Source organism: Schistocerca serialis, unplaced genomic scaffold (genome assembly GCF_023864345.2).
Source record: "Schistocerca serialis cubense isolate TAMUIC-IGC-003099 unplaced genomic scaffold, iqSchSeri2.2 HiC_scaffold_1261, whole genome shotgun sequence".
Classification (NCBI taxonomy): domain Eukaryota; kingdom Metazoa; phylum Arthropoda; class Insecta; order Orthoptera; family Acrididae; genus Schistocerca; species Schistocerca serialis.
In genome coordinates this window covers 1,784,854-1,803,829 of record NW_026047471.1, presented here as the reverse complement: position 1 = coordinate 1,803,829, position 18,976 = coordinate 1,784,854, and the positions used below count along the sequence as shown (strand labels likewise).

Here is an 18,976-nt window from a genome sequence, read left to right as displayed (position 1 = left end):
AATGAAACATAGTTCTTTTGTTCACAGTTACTCAGGCCTGCTTGCTGGCAGTGTGCTGATTTTGGCCCAAAGCAGAAACTGTTCTGAACACTTGACAAAACGGCATTCAGAGCCAACCACTACTCAGATCTATTGTCCGTGAAGAATCTGATTTCAGCCCACAGCAGGAAGCATTCCGGTCACCAGGGAAGATGGTGTTCAGACTCGACAACAGGAAGTAGAATGGTGAGTACATGATCCAGTCTGCTTGATATTTTGTTCACACACTTGTTTATATTTTTTACCTCTAACGATTTGGGTACATTTTGATAAAAAGTAACCGTTTTTGTTCACAGCCTACTCAAAGCTGCTGGCTGGAGGGCGACTATATTGGTCCAGGGCAGCAGGTATTCTGCTCGCTAACAAAACAGCCTTCACAGCCAAGTACTACTCAGGCCTGGTGACTAGAAAGGAGCTGAATTTGGCGCAGAGTAGCAACCATTCTGCTAACTAGATAAAACAGTCTTCAAACTCGAGCGCAAGAGATGGGACTGTGAGTACATGTTTCAGTCCGTTGTGATACTGTGTTCTTATATTCTTTTGCAATTTTACCATGATATATAAATATACACTTTGATGAAATGTAACCAGTTTCTTCACTGTCTAATCAGGCCTACTTGGCAGTGAGGAGCATTTTGGTCCAGAACAGCAACTACCCTTCTAGCTAGACAAATTGGCCTTCGGTGTCTAGTACTACTCAGAAATGTTGGCCAGGAAGGAGCTAATTTTACCGTGGAGAAATCAGCATTCCGCACACCATGCAGAACAGACTTCAGCCTCGAGAACAAGGAGAATGGTGAGTATATGTTCCAATCTACTACTTTTTTGTGATCTTACACTTGGTTATTTATTTACCTTCAACAACAGTGCAGTTTGATGAAACTTAATGCTTTCATTCACTGTGTACTTACACGTGTTGGGTGGGAAAGACTCTTTGTTGACTCCAGAGCACACACAGATTAGTGTCAAACGTCTTCCCAACTATGTTGGACTATTCTTATTTCCTCCCATATCACCATTCTACATTTCTAACACTAACATGCGATCGCACATCTTAGTAAGCACCTGCAGACCATTCTGTTTTTTGTTTCTCATTGCTTAACTTTTCAGTTCGGGCTTAAACTACAGAGTTGCTCATTCACAAATTTGGTCTGTTTTTCACCACAGTTAGCGATGTTACAGATAGAAATATTTCATTACAACCTTTTATCTCTCAGATTGTCACTTTGTGAAAGCCACACTAATAGACAGAAACCGTTATTTACCGGTAACTTCCGACTGTGTTCTACTGATCAGCAACATTCATTGAAATTTCAACTTAAACTGTAACATAGTTGACCTTCTCTCGGTTATTTTGTGAACATAGTTTATCAATTTGATGTTAATACAAATAAATACATTGGACTGCACTGAGAGAAAGAACCAAGGCAATACACAGCACGATAACGTAATTCGGAACAACTTGCATGTGACGGTAATCGACGATCTAACAGGAGTGCAGGATTTCATTTTGTCGTAGAACTACGTTGAGCGACTGCATGCCTTAAGTCCAGCCACACAATCCCTACCTATGATGCAGTTCTTTTTATGCTGCACTCCGGTCTGCACACATCACTGAATCTTGGATGACTACAGTAACACTTGGAAAAGGGTCAGTGCACCAACAGAGAAAGAACAAACTATCTGGTAAAATCAACTATTTTGTCGAGGCCCCTTACTTGCCAATGAAGTTGACGGTAAGAATGCACAATATTTGTGCAAAATTGACAACAGTACTTACCTGAATTCAGGGTGTTGGGAGACAAACTAATGTGGATACAAAACAATCCCGTTGTGTCATATTTATTTACTCATAGATAACCTTAAAATCTCTTTGATGTTGTGCCATGTAGCTCTTAGGAAAGTTTTGGACTTTGCCTTCAATAAAATCACACGATTTCTTCAGAACAAAAATCACACGATTTCTTCAGAACAAAAATCACACCAACAACCTAGACTCAACTACACAGCGATCTTCAACATCTTGTTACAACAATGAGCCAGTATACCAATGAAGCCCTCAACCCACTGACCGACAGTTGGTTGAGTCACGATGTATGACCTCCCATATGCTTTGTTCACTTAAACTACCTCCATCTAAGTCTGTAGATATTGCCACCAGGAAAAATAAATACTGAAACGGCAACTAATAAGATTGCCTATGTGATTGTATCTATTTAGTCTTATTTAATATGAAATGAACAAATAGAAAGCATATGATGTAACCATGGCGGATTACAGTCCGAAGTAGGTCCGACATCAGCCAGGCCCCAAGACTTTTCTTCCATTCAATGGCCTGTCTGTCTTACCTATAACTTTTGAGGCTGCTGTGACATCAGGCAAGCCACTTTATCAATTATTTGTCTATCAAAACTGCAGTGTCCTATATTGGTTTCTCCAGTGGATACTCTTTAGCAGCACTCTCTGAAAAATTTTCACTTCTTTTTTATTGCCTTAAAATGATTTTTTCGGAAGTAGTATATTTTTTCCTTGGTCGTCCATTCCTTGGACTCGTCCGTTCGCTGATTTCCAAGGGATATCTGCCCTCAAAAATTCAGTCTTACGAATTGTTTGTGCCTTAGCGAAACCTTATGTCAGCTCTCCGAAACTTTCTGCAACTATGTTCTCCTGCCTGCCCTAATGACATGGTGCCCTTGTCCCCCCTTCCCCCGCCCTTTCGTCCTTATGCAACAATGGTAGCTTCCTCCCTTCAGGTGGTCCTACAAATTCTAATTTCAGTGCTTAGTTGCAACTGATAAATCTTGAGATCTAACACTCAAATCACAAAGCATGTTTTCACAAGGCCCTCTCTAATCAAATTGTATGTACATCATCCTGTGATTGCATATACTAATCACTCTCCTTCATTATTTTAATTTATCGACAGATTAGCTATGAGTGTGCTGAGCATGCAAGAATCTACCTCTGCCATGTCTCAACCTTCTCATATTGTTTTTGAAACATTCATGAGCACTGAATATCGGTACATGATAAACTTCACTTTCTTTATTTCTACGTCATGCAGGTATATTTCATTTTCTCACATTTTCTCCTGCCCCCAACTGGTCACAGTATTCAATTCTGGCCTTTCCATGTCCTTTGCAAGTCTTACCAGTTTTTAGAACTCCCCCCCAACCACCACCACCAACTTTTAACACTATATATTTTTAAAAAAACATGCACTGATAGTTACATCATTTTATTTGTCATGAGGATACATATATAAAATTTTTAAGTTAATTCTAATACAACAAATTTCAGTAAGAGTATCTCTTTATGCTATGTATGTAGTGTTATCACAGTTACTTTGTCGTACCACTTAACACTTCACATCTAACTTCACCACACAGTTTCACATGCTAGTGCTGGTGTGTTAACCTATAAGATATGAGGTAAGTGATTATGATCCTCCACCTTGAGATCTAACCCTAGGCATGGGACAAAAGAGAGTATTGCTGTCCACCATGTCTCCCATGGCACCTTCTTCCTCATCAACGCCATGGTCCACTCCAATCCCTACTCCAGAGCCATCTTTCTCTAATGTGAGACAGGTTCATAAATCTCAGAAAAAAACCTCACAATAACACCTGAAGGCCACCATTTTCCACACCATGTAACAAAGTTCGTATTCTAACTACACACAGATTAATTTGTTACACTACTTTTTCCAAATATTTTCAGAATAATTTTAGTCATGACTTCAGTGATGGAAGCTTACCATTATTACTCATTATGATTTACTCTGTCCAAGGAATACCACTCATGACTCCATAGACTTTTCCCTGTCCATTATTGTACTTTTTTGGTTTTCATACACTGAAAATCATATTTTCTTGATTGCATTTGCTACATGTACTAAATCATTGGACCTTTTTATATTTATACTTCTAAGTCCACCTATTCTGGTGCTCCACACTGCTCAGTCTCTTATTTCCTTAGCCAAATACATAAAATATGCAGATCACACACCTGTTTGTGACACAAATCACTAATCTTCTTAACATCAGATTCTTGCCCTCGTGTATATTACACATTCCGCACTGTTACCTTAGTTCCAAGTTACATTTCTATTAGATTTATTCCTCTTGTAACCTATTTAACTTAAAACATAAAAACACTGTTCATACTTGTATATCACAGAGCGTTACTTCCAATATCATGGTTTACCCAGAATTTTGTCTTGTTTTCACTTCATGTCCCCCTTGTTATTTTCTCTGTATTTCAAAACCCTATTCACACTGTTCTACTTTCGGGATTTTACGTTTATCATGATATCTTCATGACATCCTGTATCCAACCATTGACTTACTTCACATATTCTCTTGCATTTCAATAACTTCCTCATTTCCCAGTTGACTATATGTACATACTGAAGACTACCAACAATAGAGTAAACAAAAGGGGAAGAGAATAGAACAAGGAAAGAATGCATTGTTCTACCCGGCTCAAGTACGCACAGTCGCCTCGCTGTGAAGTTTCCCATAGAGCAGGAACCCTCGTACCCTTTTTAATGTGCCTCATCTACCATCCCTTCATCAACTTTCCACGCATCTGTTTCTGGTCCTCCTTCCAGAGGATAACTCTTACATCCTTTTTCTGCTTCCCTTTGAACTCTAAAACGATATAAACTTATATTTCAAACTTCTTTTTCGTTAGAACCTTTGGTCCTACTTGGAAGTTCAAAATTGCCCAGAAATGGCTCCTTTTGCTACAAAAATTGTGTTACTACTGCCTTTTCCTAACTAAAGTCTGCGTGGACAGGCACCATGAAGTTCTAGCGGTACCGACTGGGCGCCATGTCATCCTCAGCCCACAGGCGTCAATGGGGATGTGGAGGGGCATGTGGTCAGAACATCACACCACTGACCGTTAGTCAGTTTACATGACTGGAACTGCCACCTCCATCAAGTAGCTCCTCAGTTTACCTCACAAGGGCTGAGTACAGCCCACTTACCAACAGCGCTCGGTAGACCGAATGGTTACCCATTCAAGTCATAGCCCTGTCTGACAGCGTTTAACTTCGCTGATCTGATGACTGCCTTTTACTGCATGCTGAGATTTTGTTAGAAAACGAATATTTGCATACTTGGAAATACACATGGTTTATTAGGTACCGGTTCAACACAAAGCACATACAACAACAACAACAACATACAGAGAAACCACACACATGTGCGTATTACCAACCACTGAACATGAAATACTGACTTTAGTTATTTAGTTATTAAAGAACACCAAAGATGTGAAACACATTAACGATCTTCCTTATTTAATAACTTGGAAAGTCTAATCTTATTACATAAATACTGATATCTAATGTAAAACAGTGGCTTTTTTAGTATATCAGCATGTTGTTCTACAGTGTCTACTTTTGCAACTGTGATTTCATAAGTGTTGACTAGTTCACGGACAAAGAAATGCCTTAAAGAATATGCTTCATTCTTCAGTGAAACTCAGATTTCTGGGCAAGCCAGATAGCAGTTTTGTTGTCAGCCTGCAGAACTGGTGTTGCCTCCAATTGGTCCATTTCTGTCAGAAGCTTCTTGATCCAGACAATTTCCCAAGCAGCGTCACTGGCAGCCACAACCTCAGCTTCAGTTAAGGCTATGGCAACAGAAGATTGCCTTTTGACTAATCCAGGAAATAGGTGCCCCAAAGTACAGACAAAGGACACCATATGTTGAGAGCCCAGAGCCAAGATCACCTCCAATGTGGTCAGCATCACTAGAACACTCTAAAACCTGCTTCTTAGAATTGTTTTTATATAAAAGTCCATAATTTTTGTGCCTCTCAAGTATCGTAAGATTCTTTTAACTTTCACTACATCACAATCTGTTGATTTCATGATACAACACTGACAGCATATGCAATGTCATGACGTCTCCCACACATCAGAAACATCAGTGCTCCAACAGCTTGGCTGTATGGAAAATCAGAGTTGCGAGGACTTTCTTATCATTGTCATTTATAATGGGTGTAGTTACAGCCTTGCAGTTCTTCATGTTGAAACGCTCTGGTATTTTCCTGTGTAATGAGTCTGACTTACACATACAGTTCCACGTTCTTGTTGGTCAATTTCCAGACCTGAGAAAAATGATGCAGGCACTGAAGTAATTTTAAACTCTTCTCTTAAATCACTGACAATGTCTTCAAGTTCCTGTTCACTGTGAGCTGCGATCAGACCATCATCAACATAAAGCACAAGGAATATTTTCTTACAGCCTTACTGTCTCATGAAAAGACAAGGATCAGCTTCACTCCTCAGAAAGCCCAATTTAGTGAGATGATTACTGAACTTCTCATTCCAGCAATGCGGAGCCTGTTTCAGTCCGTATAGACTTTTCTTCAAGTGACATGCTCTCCCAGACCCATCGTTACATCCTTGAGGTTGTTGCATATAAATTGTTTCTTTTAAATCACCATAAAGAAAAGCCGTTGAAACATCAATTTGTAAAAGTTTCATGCTCTCACTTGCAGCAACACTTAGTAGTGCTCGAATGGTAGACACTCTAGCTACAGAACTGAAAGTCTGGCCATAGTCAGCTCCTTTCTGCTGCGAATAACCCTTAATCACCAATCTTGCCTTGAATTTTTTGACTGGGCCTTCAGCATTTGTTTTGACTTTATACACCCGTCTATTAGGAATGGACCTCTTTGGATATGGTAGGTCAACCACAACCCACATTCTATTTTCTTGAAGAGCTTTTATTTCAGAATCCATAGCTTCCTTCTAGAAATCGTGTTGAACAAACTTCACGGCATCGCTGTCTGTTTCTGGTTCTTGGAAAGATAGTGAGAGGTTCATTACATAATCATTAAATTTTTGTGGACGTCTGAGGGTTAACCAATCACGCAGACATGGTAAAGTTTCTCCTCTTGTGACTTCTTGATCTTCCTCCTAAGCGTCTTCATCTACATCCAAGGAACTGCCATCCTCTTCACTCTCACTATCAATACCATTGGTCTTCAGTCTGAGGTGCTGGATCCTGATGATTGAAAACACTCACTGGAAGAGTTGAACTTTTCTCACTCTTCAGTGGCCTCTCCTCGAAGATGACATCTCGTGACCTAATGAGTTTGCACACCTCTCCACAATAAATTCTGTAACCCTCATTGTGATCATATCCAATGAGGACACCTTTCACTGCTTTTCGGTCCATCTTCCTTCTCTGTTGTTTTGGAACATGAGCATAGCAAGTGGAGCCTATCACCTGCGGATGTTTCAGTCTTGGCTTCTTTCCATACCACAATTCATATGGAGATGTTCCTGGAATACTGGAAGGCCCTGTTCAGATAGAATGTAGGTTGTGGTGTTCACCATCTCTGCCGAAAATGTTCCTGTGGAGTGTTTGCATGTGCATGCATTATGGCTCTGGCAGTTTCCACAACTGTGCAGTTCTCTCTTTCACTGCACCCATTTTGTTCTGGAGTGTAAGGCATTGTGAGGCGTTGAATTACACCCTCTTTGTGAAGAATCTCTTTTGCTTGTTTGTTGTCAAATTCTTTCCCATTATCACTCAGAAGTTCCTTGATGGTATGTCCAGCAGCTTTAGCTTCAGCTATGAACTGCCTTAACTTTTCTGCAACTCCAGACTTTTCTTGTATGAAATGTGTTGCCCTAAACTTTGTATAATCATCTTTGAAAAGAATAAAATACCGGTGCCCTGACACAGAAGGTACGTGAAACGGAACACATACTTCAGCGTGAATAAGCTCACCTGGTTCTGCTGTCCTCTTTCTGTTGCCAAATGGTAAACGATGAGTCTTGCCATAAATACGGCCTTCACAAAGTTCACTGTCCATTTCTACCTCAATATTTAATTCGCTAGAAAGTACAGACTTCACATCGCGCTTGTATGGTTTCCAAATCTTTCGTGATAAAGCTGCAACGTATTGTCTCTGCTAGTGGTGTTAATTTCGCTGAGGGAGCTAGGTTTCACATTTCTTACAGCAAGTTTAAAAAGGCCTACAAAGCAATCACTGTCACCTACCAATCTAGTGACATTATCAATCTTAAGATGACAAAATTCTGCGCTAGATGTGAATTTACTTTCTGGATGTTTATCCTGTGCTGCAAGAACAGAGAATAAATTCTTGTGAATCTGAGGTACATACCATACATCTGTCAAGGTAATTCTGTTCCATTTTCCTCCAACTGCTGCTTCAGAGTCTATTGAGCCTTTTCCAATTGCTTCAATTATGTCCCCATTAGCTGTAGTAACTGAGTGTTTTGTTAGAAAAGGCTGAAATGTTTTGAAACAATTCCTGTTATTTGTAATATGACTTGTTGCACCATTGTCTGTATACCAGTCCTCATTTCTACATTCAGAGTTCATCACAGAAGATGTCACAGAAAGAAGTAGTATATTTGTATCTGTTGTAGCTGGTTTTGGAGGTTTGCCATCTGCTGCAAACTTTCTGCACACTTTAATTGTATGGTTCGGTTTCTTGCAGTAATTACATATTAATTTCTTATACTTCTTTTTCTCCATTGGATTTACTTGCTGAATGACAGCCTTGATGAATCTGTAGTGAGGACTTCTTGTTTACTAAAATCACCCTCCTTTGTACTCAGAGCTTTTTCATGTGCACACAATTGATTTGTTAAATTATCAATTGTTCTGTCATCTCTAGATGTTAGCATCCAACTAGATTTAAACGAAAAATAGTCTTCTGGTAGTGTACCTAATATTTTACAAATCAAAAACAAATAAGGCATTTCTGAATTATTTACGATATCTTTAGTAATTTCGTGCTTCAATTAACTCCACAAATTTTTCAGTTTGGAAATGTGTGTCACAATATCATCTTCAGGAGCCTTTTTGTAACTAAAGAACTGCAAACAAAGGTTGTACATTTTGTCTTCAGAAACACCATCAAATATTTTGTGTAATTCTGTCCACACTTCACATGCTGTATTTAGACGCATTATGTTCTGAAAAGTTTTTTCCGACATATTTGTAGTCAAAACAAGTAGAGCATTGCTGTCTGCTTTGTTAAAAGTTTCTAAAGCACTTTTGTAGATCGCTCTTTGTTCAACCGTAGCACTTTCTGAAATAATACTAGGTTTCACTAAACTGCCTTCCACAAGATCAAGTGCACCAGGAATTCCTTGTAGACAAATACTTATTTTGTATTTCCAAGTGCTCCAATTTGTTTTGCCTTCCACAACTCCGACGTTGATAATACTCATTGAATCCATCATTGGTTGCGTGGAATTAACAACTTCAAAGACGTCTTCTTGGAGATAACTTTACAAACCTTTTACACAGAGCTACGTTATTATTTTCGTACAAGTGTCCTTTTAACACGCACCTGGGCCCATAACCTGCTGAGATTTTGTTAGAAAATGAATATTTTCCTATTTGGAAATACACATGGAGGTACCGGTTGAACACAAAGAAACATACAACAACAACAACAATATACAGAAAAACCACACACAGGTGCGTATTACCAACCACTGAACATAAAATACTGACTTTAATTATTTAGTTGTTAAAGAGCACCAAAGATGTAAAATACATTAACACTGCACGTACATTATTATACAACACCACTCGAAATTTACATCACAACAATTCATATTAAAAAATCAATACCTATGATCATGTTGACACTGAGTTTCTGAATTCTCTAATGTGTGTAATTCTGTGACCACAACTTTGAACTGCAAGAGTAGTTTGACTTCATGTTGGATCATTTTTGGACACCATCCCTGTAGCATCATAAATTTTAACGTTACAGATCAGCAGTAGTACTTTGTCCATTTTGCTGGGTGAAGTCACTGAAATCTGTGAACAGCTGTCAACCAATACCTCACTTTCTAAGCCACCTACTGCTACTCTTACAATTGGATTGACATCAGCTGAAATGGGCACCAACTCTCCTCCACAAAACAACTCTTTTATTTGGCTTTTTTTTACCAAACTCAGTCACAGGCATCGAATTTCTATCTTTGCTCTTCCTATTCACCATTGAGCCTGGGAGTCGAAAATCACACTGCATGAGAACTTTCCAACCTAGATGGCAGTTCATATTTGGAATCTCCATCAAATACGAATTTATAAACCATACGAATTTATAAATCATATTACTTCCGTCCGGAGGCACTCTTGCGTTTTGTAATGAACATGCTTGTTTGAATTCTCTCACTTGCAGTTCAGAAGTGCTTGCTTCCTTGCAGTCTTTTATATACTGTTCTGCAGCCTGAAGTTCCCAGACTTGCCACATCAATGAATTTTTACTTCTTATTGTTCCAGTTCCAGTCAATTGCTTTTTGTCAAACTGTCACACCATCCCTATAGTACCAGCAGTGTTTAATTCTTCACTTGTGTCATAATAATAACTGGTGTGTAAGTCCGGTGGCTCTTCACACACACACACTCGGTGGTGCAGGAATGTCTCCCCCACTCATCAGTGTCTCCATTCCTACCAAGTTCACTAGAACTTCCTATCAACTGCCCAACCAAGCTATTCAGCAATCTTGTTCCCTCACTGAGTGCACCTCCTTGCCACCAAGGTAATCTGTGGCAGCTGCTATCCACACTCTATTTATGTTCTTCACTATTACTTAAAACTGGTCATCACAATGATTGATATTCTGTTGCCTGTCGTGCACATCATCATAAGGGGCACCAGTCTTCCATCTTCCCGCATTTGCTGTGGTATATTTTGCACTATACTGTAAGGGCCATGAGAATATTAGACTCTTTCGAGAAAACGTTCATAATTCTCATAATTGTCATGGAGTGGTGCTACAAGATCTCACCAAACACAGTATGGTAACAAAAGTTTTATACCCTCAGCAACAACTGTACAGCCACCCCCACATCAGTGCTTACAGAATGACTTCATTGTGCCCTGACCAGGTTGATACTAGTCTTCGGTCCAGAAATCTATGAGCAGTTCTTGCTGAATTGCTGTAGACCAATATTCTTTCAAAAATTGGAGCTTGATAACTTGTAAATGATTCACCTGTCTAAAGACATCATCTTTGAGCTGCTCTGCTGTAAAAGAAGCAGACAGTGAATGAGTTGTAGAAAAGGTAGTAAGAGCAACTTGACTTTCTGCAAGTTGTATCCCAGGCTGTATCCTCAAAGTCTTATGTGGATGGCCTTAGCAGCAGCTGGTTCCATGGCTAAATAAAGATGAGGACAGCAACCAGGCAACAGTCGGTTACCACTTCACAGGGGGGTAGTAGCACTTGTCCAGAAACACATGGAAGTATGACTTCTTGACATGGCTGGAAGTACGAGAAGGTTGTACTGAAAGATGTTGGGCAATTAGCCAGTTTCATCCATAGCTAGTTTCACACTCTTGGGTATTATGGTGCAACTTAATGGTATAAACAGTAACAAACATTATGAGCACAATGAAACAAACAAAAATTAACAAAATATAGGCACTAGTAACTTCACTAGGCAAAAATTACATCATATCATTACCTTTTTCAAAGTATCATTAACCACTAAGGCACATGGCAAGACTAAAATGTGAGTAAGTCCCTCATATAACTATGAAACGTAGAAACTGTAGCTTATATGTTTGAAATCTGTGGTAACAGCTAAAGAGGCGAAACTTCTAAAACGTAATAATTGTTTCCAGTTTAAAATTTGTTTCAGACTTGGAAACTGACTCCTTTTTATGAACTTTTCCTTGTGATATGCACCTCCATCTTCTCATTATGTGTAAGATCTATGTGTTTTGGCATACAACTTGAAATTTGAGATTTCTCTCATGTGGCATAGGCACCAGCACTTAAATCAGCATCATTGTTGTCCACAGGTGTGCTCGGTTGTCTTGGACAGGCCTAATGTCCCCTGTGACAGGTCAGCCAGCAGTGAGAAAGTCATTAGTATCGGGGTGGACACCCACCTTCCAGGCAACGGGGACAGCTCATCACCGCCGAGGATTTTTTTCCTATTGTGGTGGGCATCCGCCTACTATAAGTGCAGCCAACACACTAGCAGCACCAGGTGCCGACGTCATGGACACTGACAAGACACCACCTGTTGGAGGGAGACGCTGTGGCTCTGCTGCTACCACAACAGAAGCGTTACGTCATTGTGAGGCTAACATCAGTACAGTCAGTAATGTTTGCCTGGCATTTAAAACTGATTTTTGTTTACAATAAACAAATTATTTGAGCAACATGAGAATACTCATTGAGTGTAACTATTGTTGTTTAATAGTTCTCATAAAAAACCTTCACTGGGATCAGTGTAGGGCATCTGTTTTACCTTTGTACTAGAGCGTTATTTACACAATGGTACATGCATTGGCCTATTCTCTTTCATTCAGCATCTTGTTTCATCAGAAATCTGTCAGCATTGTTGAACGCATTCACTGCCAACTACTTAGCCTATCTGTAGCAATGTATGTTATGCGTCACCAACCTTGCAATTTCTTCATGGCAGAACTCTCAATAGAGATCAGGTTTCCAGAGCTTCATATTTCCGAAGCTATCTTCAGAGAATAACAGTCCCAGATCGAGAGATTATGCCTGAGAAAACAAACTTATAATAGAGAAGAATTTATCTGTGGTTGTCACAGACACAGCTACAAACTAATAATCCTGACTTTTTTCCCATGGAAATCTTAACACTTAAACATCTCTCATGACATACTCTGCCTGAGAAATGGCCACACCAATTTAGTTACTGCAATATGTTCATTCATTTCATGACAGATATTTCACATGAAAAGTCATAATAAAAAGGAAATAATTTCATGCTTGGCAGAGCTAGTGCACCAGCATACATCATTGGTTCAGGAAATGACGTGTTGCAGTCACCTGAGTGGACATCTATCCCTATCAGCCGACTTCCATGATTGGTGGCTGGAGTCTGGTGCGACAAAGTAAACTCCAGAGCACAGTGTTTTGAGCTGGACCACAGCCAACAGCTCTTTTGCACAACATTTTTGATCTTTTTCTATTACTGAAAGTCAGAAAGTGAAATACATCATTTTTACTCTTCCATTGTAGCAAATTGATACTTTCAGCTTACAGGGGAATGTAAATACATGTCAGGTATTGCACATCACATAGTAGATATCCACTGCTGTACCAAAACACTATTTCTGGGAAGTTGAATCTTCCCCAATGTGGCAAGAGGTAGTAATAGGTAATGCATCCAGGAACATTGTTGAACATGATTGTTTTTGTGGTGCAGGTGTTAATGGTGGGCAAACACATAATGTTACTTGATCGAACTGACCTCCACGCCCACCTGTCAATGTTATTGCGACACTGTACTTGTTTCCCTCGTTTGCCTTTCTGGAGGTGCATTTGGCACTGGCTTCGGTTTCATTCATATATATTATTTCTCAAGTCAACATCCCTTTTCTTCAAGACATTCTTATCGTACAGAGATGAATGAGGCATCATTAGAAAATCTTGAGCTATCATAGGCAAAAGGGCATCATGGATGCCCAGCATCATACCTGTATTTTGTGAAGCTAACCTCTTACTCAGGAACAAGAGACTCGGTTTTCATATTTTCTTATTACAAATAACTTCTTATTAACTGGATAATTTGTAAACAGCAGTGTCACAGATAATAACGGTGACCACTGCAGTAGTCCATTATCTCTGCCCATTGTACAGTTGACTTTTCTAAATGAATATACGTTTCAAAACGACAAAGATATTAGTCATAGTCATCATAAATTGTGATTTACGTATTGTTGCTTCGCTCCAACTTGCTTACATGAAGTAATAAATGCAATCAAAATCCCAAAATACAGTTAGAATTTATTGAGGTCTTAGTGAATACCAGATAAGAAGCGAATTAAAATTGCATTCGCTGTCACTACAAGCAAATTACAGGGACAAAAGTTTAAAAACACAGGATCGTATTTACCATATCCGTTCTTTACTTAGAGGCAGTTGCATGCTGCCATTTCAGGACTAACTAAACCAACTAACATTTTCGTATCCCTTAAGGAAAATCAAAAATATAAAGTTCATGAAGCTCTAATTCTTATATGACATATCGTTTACAACGAGGTATTCTAACGCCCTGGAAGGAATTTCATTCAAATTTTCTGTGTGGAAATATGTAGAAAATGGTGCGTCATAAATTTATGATTATTATATCGCTTTTTCGGTTTATTTTTAAAGAATTTTTTTTTTCAGTTCACACAACTATTCTTATCCCAACTACATTCTTATCCCAAATACTGTCATTATTTAAAATTATGAAAGTGCTAAAGTTTTGTACAGGGCCCCTGATGAATAATAATGTCCAGCTGCATCGAACAGCACAGTTGGAGGTTCTCTTGCAGTGAGAGGATATTTGGCGAATGGGCTGGCCTGTCCGTTCTCGTGACGTAAATCCCATCGAGCACGTGTGAGATCCATTAGGGAAATGTATTGCAGCATATCCACATTCACCAAGGACCATCCAACAGCTGTCAATCCTGCTGGCAGATGAATCAAACACCCTGCCACAAAAACTTATTACCAACCTTGCTGTCATCAGTGGTGATCACACATTCCTTTAAGAACCATGTCCCGCCATTTGTAAACCTGGGGACCATCATGAAACGCAGACACTTTAGTGTAATTCTACTTTGAATGAAATTGTTATTTCTGTTCTTCTCATTGCACACTTGTTTCAGTGACCTTCTTCAACACACTGCAGCAATTCTTTCTATGAGTGGCCCACATTTCATTGAACCATATTACTTGGCAGAGACATATCTAGCAAAAATTATGAACTTTTTGTCCATAGGGTTTGCACAACAGCTATATTGCCATGATTTGATACACAAATAACCATGATATTGAAGATACTGCAAAACATGATTCACAATAAGATTCTACGCAGCTATTATGTTTCTCTACTCAATCGCAATCATAAGGCCATCTGCAATTATCTACCACAACACCAAGAATAGCCCACACACAGTCATATAGTGATGATAGCTCTACGTACAAGTCCTGTTGTGAGACATGACACAGGAGTATGACATAATTTTTGTTCATCTCATCACATCTTGATCTGCAGTTATTATCACCATTCAAAATTAATTTTTGTACATAAAATACCTCCTACATGATAGTACATAATTTTATTTAGCAATGTCAGTTGAAGCCACAATAAATCTCATTGCATCTCTTGAGGTAGTGTCACCTTGAGCTACACCTACATGAATACTGTGTAAGCCACCTTCAGGTGCCTGGCAGAGGGTTCAGCAAAGCACTTTCACTATTCCTCTACCATTCCACTCTGTAACAGTGAAAGGGAAAAATGAACTTAGCTGAACAGAGATCACTGCTCTGAAAAACAGTTTTGTTTGAATGAATGGAATCATTAGTCATGTATCATGTCCATCTCTCTCTCGCATAATTTTTGATAATACCAAATGAGCTGCCCTTCTCTGAACTTTTTCAATGTGCTCTTGTCAATCCCATCTGGTAAGGGTACCATACTGCACAATCATACCCTAGCAGAGGATGGGCAAGCATAATGCAGGCAATCTACTTAGTAGACCTGTTGCATATTTTAAGTGCTCTAACAGTAAAATGAAGTCTTTGGTTTGCCTCCCCCAAAATATTATCTATGTGATCGTTCCGATTTCAGGAACATTGCAGCATAATTATGAACAACACAGGCACTTCAATATTGTAACCATCCATCGACACTTAGCAGGCGACTTTCAGTTAAAAATGTCACCCCTGTATGGCAATATACATAATTAACATACGAATGCTGGTTGTAGATGCATGGTTGACAACATATGGAAATTTGGGTCTGGCTGTGTGTGGCATAATGACAACATATGGAAATTTGGGTCTGGCTGTGGGTCACACTCAGATAGCCTAATGGTAAAGTGATCACTCCCGATAAGTGGGAAATGCTCGGGTAACCTAATGGTAAACTGACAGCTATTAGTAAGACAGAAATCTGCCACAAGTCTAGGTCCAGCACAAAAAAATTTCATTGTCACTCCATTATACAGCTAATGTTTGTCCATATTTGCAACTACAAATACATTTCATGTACTTGTCTGACTCAGTTCTGTCCTATGGTATAATCTGCAATTTGTTGAAGTTTAAATGAAAAGAAATATTATTGCCACAGAAGTTGAAATAAGAACATTTTGACAAGTTGACAAGTAAATATCTTGAAGAAGCCTCTTCAGGGAGCTAAGAATTCATATACTTACATAACAGTACATGTGCTCCATACTGGTATTTCTGGTTCATGATAAAAGTGACTTTAGGGTGAATTCATAAATTCACTAACACAATTTAGAAAAAAATGGTTCAAATGGCTCTGAGCACTATGGGACTTAACATGTGAGGTCATCAATCCCCTAGAACTTAGACCTACTTAAACCTAACTAACCTAACGACATCACACATATAAATGCCCGAGGCGGATTCGAACCTGCGACCGTAGCGGTTGCACGGTCCCAGACTGAAGCACCTAGAAACGCTCAGCCACACCGGCCGGCAACACAATTTAGAATTAAATATAATTTTAATATAGATTACATACCACCTCGAGTATTCAGAATGGAGCTTATTTATTCTGGTGCAAAAAGTTATAATTGTTTATAAATTGGCTTATGACTGGAAACTAAAAATATCCAAATATTTAAAGTCAAAATAAAAGAATTTAGTAGCCATTCTATGTGCAGTGTACTCAAGGGTACTGAGTAATATAAATTGTGTTTATGTTTGCAAATATGTAGGCAGCTGGTTGTGGTCTGCATAAAGTTGCTGAAATACTCTGTTTGAAGTGTTAAAACACCAGCTAATTAATGTATGGGAAACGTAGTCCCCCTTTTTTTTCTTTTTTCAAAATAGTTGTTTCCCTCCTAACAAAAGAAGAAGAGCATAATATTCTAATTCCAAAGAAAGCAGATGTTGATAGGTATGGATATTATCAAACAGTACATTTAATGAGTGAAATACTAACATGAATTATTTGTCAAAGAATGAAAAAACTGGTAGAAGCTGACCTTGGGGAAGATCTGTTTGAATCCCAGACAAATGTAGGGACATGTGAGGCAATATTGACTCTGTGATATTTCTTAGAAGATAAATTAAGGAAAAGCAAACCCACTTTTACAGCATTTATAAACTTAAAGAAAGCTTTTGACACTGCTGACTGGAATAAAATTTTGACAGTAGCACAGCTAAAAAACAGGGAGCCAAAGGTTATTTACAACTTGTTCAGAAACCATATGTCGATTATGAGTCAAGGGGCATGAAAGGGAAGCAGTGGTTGAGAAGAGAGAGAGATGTGGTTGTAGCCTATCCCTGATATTGTTCAATCTGTACATTTAGTAATCAGTAAAGAAACCAAAGAAAAATTAGGAGTAGGATTAAAGACCAAGGAGAAGAAATAAAAACTTGGAGGTTTACTAGTGAGATTGTAAATCTGTCAGAGACAGCAAAGAACTTGGAAGAGCAGTTGAATAGAATGGACAGTGTCTTGAAAGGAGGTTAAAAGATGAACATTAACAAAAGCAAAACAAGGATGAGGGAATGTAGTCAGGTGATGCAGATGGAATCAGACTAGGAAATGAGGCATTTAAAGTATTACATGAGTTTTGCTGTTTGAGCAGCAAAATAACTAATGGTGGTCAAAGAGAGAGGATGTAAAAATGTGGATTGGCAGTGGCAAGAAAAGTGTTTCTAAAGAAGAGAAATTTATTAACGTTGAATAAAGATTTAAATTTTAGGAAGTATTTTTCTGGAAGTATTTCTATGGAGTGTAGTTCTGTATGTATGTGGATGATAAACACTTTAGACAGGAAGAAACAGAGGCTTTTGAAATGTGGTGCTACAGAAGAATACTCAAAACTGGATGGGTAGGTCATGTAACCAATGAGGAATTACTGAATAAAATTGGAGAAAAAAGAAGTTTGTGGCACTGCATGACTAGAAGAAGGGATTGGCTGATGGGACACATTCTGACACATCAGAGTATCACAAATTTAATATTAGAGGGAAGTGCGAGGGGTACCTTATAGAGGGAGGCCAAGAGATGAACACAGTACTCAGGTTCGAAAGGATGTAGAGTACAGTAGCTATTTAGAGATGCAGAGCCTTGTGTGAGATAGAGAAATGTGGAGAGCTGCATCAAGCCAGTCTTCAGGCTGTGTGTGGCAGAATGCAATAGATTTTCATGGTTTAACCATGGACCATGGACTGTGGTGTTCCTCAGCAGGCCAGAGGCCACAGGCGATGGATTTCGGGAATTGCAACTGTCTCAATGCAAGTACATTGAACAGTGCAGCATTTTATAGTACATTTTGGCACTTCTAAAGCAGTTTATATTTTAGAAAGTATGGATGATAAGACAAAGAAAATTGTGGCAGTCACTGCAGTTTGTACTCTATGTACCCATCTATTTCTTGAAAAAAAAAAAAAAAGAAGAAGAAGAAATCACACAATACCTCTGGAATAATGGACATAACACAGTGGATAATAACCGACAATAACAAACTTAGTAGAAGCAACGTTTTATTGGGAGGCACTTATAATGTTGGTTTACACAACTCTTCCCCACCTTACATATTTTCTTCAAGAGGTTTACTTTTTTCTGAGGTTATTTCGGGAAATAGAGAAGGTATTTTAAATCTGTCTTGCGACTCCAGCAAAATGCCTATTGTTGTCATCAAATGTGTTTTGCTTTATTGAAGTAAAATAACATCAGTGGTCTTAATGAAACATATATACCATTTTGCTTGCTTTCTCCATCTAAAAACAGTTCATCACAGAAGATGTTGATGTTAGTACTTACCATTTTTGTTCAGAAGTTTAGAAATGCAGAAGTCCTTACATTTTTTATCAACTTACATCTGTCCTTACTCTTGGAATCAAAATTTGTCAGGGAAAAATGCAAAACCTATCTGGAAATCAGAGAAATATCAG

At 38.7% G+C, this 18,976-nt stretch overlaps 1 protein-coding gene and 1 long non-coding RNA gene across 2 annotated transcripts in view; both read left to right on the top strand.

Moving 5' to 3' along the window:
• LOC126438132 (uncharacterized) overlaps positions 1-18,976 on the top strand; it is a 1,198,954-nt gene that overhangs the window by 994,812 nt on the left and 185,166 nt on the right. The gene's annotated exons all lie outside the window — the stretch shown is intronic.
• LOC126438136 (uncharacterized) lies at positions 45-12,057 on the top strand. Its single transcript, XR_007581015.1, has 4 exons — positions 45-225; positions 336-532; positions 651-835; positions 11,866-12,057. It is a non-coding gene; the product is annotated as an uncharacterized LOC126438136 (long non-coding RNA).